Source organism: Phascolarctos cinereus, unplaced genomic scaffold (assembly GCF_003287225.1).
Source record: "Phascolarctos cinereus isolate Bilbo 61053 unplaced genomic scaffold, phaCin_HiC Scaffold_4;HRSCAF=312, whole genome shotgun sequence".
Taxonomy (NCBI): domain Eukaryota; kingdom Metazoa; phylum Chordata; class Mammalia; order Diprotodontia; family Phascolarctidae; genus Phascolarctos; species Phascolarctos cinereus.
Window position 1 is genome coordinate 704,485,986 of NW_027555847.1, and position 6,000 is coordinate 704,491,985.

Consider the following 6,000-nt stretch of genomic DNA (forward strand, 5'->3'; position numbering starts at 1 on the left):
CATAATATACATTTTACATATATAATGTAAACTGTAATATACAATACACAACATAATACAATGCCTACAGTAGAATACATACATGCAATAGAATATGATACATAATATAATATTGTATAATACAATATATACTGCCTTATAATATATACAATGTGCTTTATATAATATATATAAAATGTACAATGTAATATGGTACTTACAATATAATATATACATGCAATATAATACATAATATAATATTATATAATACATTCATTTAATGCTTTAAGGTTTATGCATCATCTCATTTGAGTAACAACACTGTGAGGTAGGCTTTATGTTTAGCCTCATTGTTTAGATGAAGAAATAGAGGCTGAGAAGATAAATGGCTTGTCCAGGTTCACATAGCTAGTATTAATTAGAATCAGAATTTGAATTCAGGTCTTCCCAACCCCAAGTCCAGTGCTCTACCCACTACACCATCTACCTGCCTCACAAAATGCTTTTTGCACTGGTTGATTCCCTAAAATAAATAAATTAAATAATGACTTTAACTTTTCTGAGCCTCAGTTTATTTAGCTCTAAAATGAGGAAATTGGACTGCATGATGTCTCAGGTCCCTTCCATCTCTCAATCTATTTGCCATAGACTTCAAATGTATTGTCATTATCACAAGCAAGTGGTGCTGATTCCCAGAATGTTAACTGCATGTGGCCTAAGAGGGCAGAGGCATACTCGCTCCTTCTGTACATCTTCCTCATCTTCTCCAGCAATTGGGAAAATGGCACCTTGCCACAGTTAGGAGGGTCTAAGCAATGCTTTTTTAAAATTTAATTCGGTTTATTGTTACAGGTTCCGAGTTGTCTTCCTCCCTCCTTCCCCACCCTGCACTAGAGAAAGCCACCATATGACACAGATATATAGACAGAGTGTGTGTGTGTGTGTGTGTATGTGTGTGTGTGTGTGTGTGTGTGTGTGTGTGTGAGAGAGAGAGAGAGAGAGAGAGAGAGAGAGAGAGAGAGAGTTAAGGAATAGATAGATAGATAGATAGATAGATAGATAGATAGATAGATAGACAGATAGATGGATAGACAGATAGATGGATAGATGAATAGATGGATGATGGATAGATAGAGATGGTAGATATATAGAGTTAAGGGATAGATAGATAGATAGATAGATAGATAGATAGATAGATAGATAGATATGTAAAACTGTACTATGTATACTTCTATTCATCAGTTCTTTCTCTTGAAGTAGATAGCAGCTCCTTCATAGGTCCTTTATAATTGATATGAATATTTACAATATTCAGAATAGCTTAGTCATTCATGAACAATGCTTTCCTCCAATTGACATCCCACTCCCCATCCTCTTCACCAACCATTGTTTGTTCATGCTGTTACATTATCAAATCTTATCCAACAACCTTTCCTTCCTCTAGCAACTGAATTTACTCCAGGTAGAGTCTGGGCTACTTACTGGATTCCATTGGGTCTATCATGGGTCCTAGTTATACCTCTCACCAAAGTACAAGGTCTTTATTCAATGAATAATGGTCATCCTGTATGACAATGGGATAGCAAAGCCCTAACTCTTACATTTTCTAATTATTCTTCCTCATTGGGAGCCAGGTCTGAATTACAGTCTATAAGTTTTAGCTTATTACTTAACTTTGTTCAGTCATTTCAGTTGTGTCTGACTCTTCATGACCTCATTTGGAATTTTCTTGGCAAAGATACTGGAATGGTTTTTGCCATTTCCTTCTCCAGCTCATTTTACAGATGAGGAAATTAAGACAGACAGGGTTAAAGGACTTGCCCAGGGTCACACAGCTAGTAAGTGTCTGAGGCCAGACTATAACACAGGAAGATGAGTCTTCCTGACTCCAGGCTCAGTGCTCTGTGCACTATGGCACCACCTAGCTGCCCTTATTACTTTATCAATCAAATAAAAGTGTAGTAGAAAAAACAGTCAAAATGAAGAAATCTAGTACAACAGTTAATAAGCATTTATAAAGCACCAATTACCTGCAACTGGACTCAGCACTCAACTATGTCAACTTTGCCAACTTGCTATGTGACACTGAGAAAGTGGCTTCCCCTGATTAGGCCTCCCTCGGTCATCTGACTGCTTAGCATAGTGCCTCACACATAGTAAGAAGAGCTAACATTTTAAAATTTGCAAAGCACTTTCCAAACAATATCTCATTTTATCATCACAACAACCTTGGAAGGTAGGTGCTATTAATATCTCCATTTTACAGATGAGAAAACTGAGGCAGATAGTGGTTAAAGGACTTGTCCAGGTTTACCACCTAGTAAGTAGCTGAGGCCAGAGTTGGACTCAGATAAGTGGCCCAGTGGATAGAGTGCCTAGCCTGGAGTCAGGAAGACTCATCTTTCTGAGTTCAAATCTTACCTCAGACACTTACCAGAGGTGTGATCCTTGGCAAGTCAGTTAACCCTGTTTGCCTCAGTTTCCTCATCTATAAAATGAGCTGGAGGAGGAAATGGAAAGCCACTCTAGTATCTTTGCTAAGAAAACCCCAAATGGGGTCATGAGGAGTTGGACACAAGTGAAATGACTTAACAACAACAATTCCCTGAGTCCAGGTCCAGCATTTTGTTCACTGCACCGTCTAGCTGCCTCTGTGAGCCAGATGGTGCAGGAGATAGAGCACTGGAGCTGGAGGCAGGAAGTTCTGGGTGCAAATCTGGCCTGAGCATTTGTTAGCTATGTGACCTTGGCCAAGTCACTTGACCTCTATCTGCCTCAGTTTCCTTATCTGCAAAATGAGGATAATTATAACACCTCTCTCCCAGAGTTGTTGGAATGACAAAATGCTTTACAAACCTTAATGTGCTATACAAATGCTAGCAATCATTAAGCGCTTGATGAATACTCATTGAATGAATATGACATGTGCAATACCTATACAAGACAATAAAATGCTCTGTTACTACATGTTGGCACCTTCATCTGATTTCTTGACACCTGATTTTTCGTAGAGTACTATGAAACATACAACATGCTTTTCATACCTGGCCTCATTGGGATCTTGAGGGAAGGTCTATGGGTATTATAATATTTTCCCCATTTTACAGGTGAAGCCGATGAGGCTCAAAGGTTAAGTGACTTACTTGCTCATGGTTACTCAGTACAGGGCAGCGGTGGGATTGGGTCTTCTTGTGTCTCTCAACAGCACTATACGATGCCTCGCTGCCTCACATTCTGAATGAGCAGTGGTAGAAAGAGAGAAACAGAGATTCCCTGTGCTCAGTTGTGCTACCTTTACGGTGCTTTCCCAAGCTAGGTTACATCTGATCCCGGCTCCCGGGTTGGTAGCTATTACCACACTGCAGCTCACCCTAGATTTAAGACCAAATCCTTCCCAACTGTCTCTGATTTATGATCTCAGTCCAAACTTGAAGTAGTGGAGAAGGAATTTTTTTTCAATCCCCACTTCAGTGGTCTCCCCTTCCTTCCCTTCCAAAGTTGGCAGCCTGTGCTGCTATTCATTGTTAAAATTAGAGGCCGCTGCGCAGGCCTTTGACCAAATCGGCCGCTGTTGGGAAAGGAACAATCAATGAAATTCACATTTTCGACCACAAGCCAACCAGCAAAGAATTTCCTCTGATGCCTTCAAGATTTCGGCTTTGCTACTTCCTTTGCCCTTCTCTGCATCACTCCCCTTGGCCTCGATTCAAACTGTCTCTGTTAGAAAGGAAAGAGGGAGGAAAGAGACCAATTCCCATAATTATTCCTAATACACGGCCTTGGAAATACTGATCTTTTCCATACTCCCCACATGGAGTTTGTTGGAAAGCTTCCTTTTAATTACTGGTATGCATCTGAAGACCTGATTAGCCAACCCAGAAGGACTGTTTTCCAGGGGGAAAGAGGGCTTCTCCCCATCCTTTGTGCCCCCAAACTATCTTTATTCATTCTATTCAACACATCTTTATAAGGAACCTAAGTTTAGAACTCTGCGAAAGTCCTTGGGGATAAAACAACAAAAAAATGAAACCGATTCTTCCCTCTAAGAGTTTATTTTCTCCTGTCAGGATGTAACACATGTACAACGAAAGTAGCTACAATGTGTATATAAAATTATACAAGGTAATTTTAGGAAGAAGGGCAGCTGTATGGCACAGCGGATAGAGTACATGACCTAGAGTCAGGAAGACTAATCTTCATGATTCAAATCTGGCCTCAGATACTTATTATCTGTGGGATCCTGGGCTAATCACTTCACTCTGTTTGCCTCAGTTTCCTCATCTGTAAAATGAGCTGGAGAAAGAAATGGCAAACCACTCTTTGCCACGAAACCTCCAAATGGGGTCACAAAAAGTCAGACATGACTGAAAAACTTTAAAAGGAAGAGAAGATTAACTAAAGGATAAGGAAAGTTCTCTGGTAGGAGGTGGCATTGGAGCTCTATAGGTGACACGGCCCAGAGATGGTATCTGAGCCTCCTACAAGTGGTACAGACTCTATGCTGCTTCTTGGATTTGTACAAGACTGAGTTCAGTCATGAGGAAACCTGGTTTCTAACATAAAGGTGCAAGCTTTTCTTCAACCTTGCCAGTTCATTATGTTCCCTTGTCTAGTCATTTCTTATTATTCAGTCATGTTTCAGTCATGCCCAGCTCTTCCTGACCCCATTTTGAGATTTTCTTGGCAAAGATACTAGAGCGGTTTGTCATTTCCTTTTCCAGCTCATTTTACAGATGAGGAAACTGAGGCAAACAGGGTAAAGTGACTTGCCCAGGGTCTCCCAGCTAGTAAGCATGCGAGGCCAGATTTGAACCCAAGAAGATGAGTCTTCCTGATTCCAAGCCCAGCGCTCTATCCACTGTATCATCCAGCTGTCATAATGAGCTGTTCTGAACTCAATCTTTCTTGACCAAGGGACCAACCAGGCATTTCTGGTCATGCCATTAGCAAGGGGCTAGAGCAAATGTGGCCCCTGGAAGTGGCCAAGGTGCAGGAATATCTCCAGGAATGCTCCATAAAGTGAAGGAAGCTAGGAATTCTCTTTTTAAAAAGTGGAGATGAGGAAGGAGTGAAATACAGACTGGCAGGGACTTTTATCACCAAGCACTTAGGGCTCCCAGCACAACTGATACGATCTCAGATGTGAGGCTGGGAAGGACCTGAGAGGTCACCTTGTTCAACCCTGTCATTGGACAGATGAGAAGAATGAAAGCCTGGACAAGGGAAGTGATCCACCCAAGGTCATACAAGTAGTAAGTAGCATAGCTGAGATCTGAAGCCAGGTCTTTTAATGATAAATGTAGTCTGTCCCTCAGTGATCAGAAAACTACAGGAATTTGGGATTGATGTTCCAGTGAGAGTAGTGGGGACATGTGACAAAAAGGCCTTTTCTCTCTTTCCAGCACTGTCCTTCTCTGCCTGAGCTCCCCTGAAAAGTCAATGTCCATTCTCCAGAATAATTGAATTGATACTGTCTCAACAATTCGGTTGAGCAAATGACTGTGGATTGTCTCCCAGGTGCTCAGATTGTATGACGAAATTTGAGGTCACAAACAAACTCTGACCTCAGGAATTTAAAATATTCTAAGGCAAGATCCCTGCCCTTATGAAGATCACAATCTAATTTTTAAAAAAAATTAATAGATGTCTCAGTATAGGCAATCTGATAGGGTAGGTAGAATTCCAGGCTTAGAATCAGAAGTGCTGGCTCAGGATTCTCCCTCATACATATAGCAGTGGGAAAAGAGCACCAGATGTAGAGACAGAGGCCCTGGGACCAAACCCTGCCCTTAATTCTTGCTGTCTGTGTGACCTTGGGTCACTCTCCTTTGCGGACTTCATTGTCCTTATTAGTACTAATGGCCTCTGATGTCCCTTCTAGTTCTAAATCTATGATCTCTTAACTTCCCAGGGCCTCAGTTTCCTCATCTGTAAAATGGGGGAGTTGGATCAGATGGCCTTTGTGGTCCCTGCCAGATCTAAGTCTAGAGAGCTATTGTCTTGTGGGTAGCAACCTAGAGG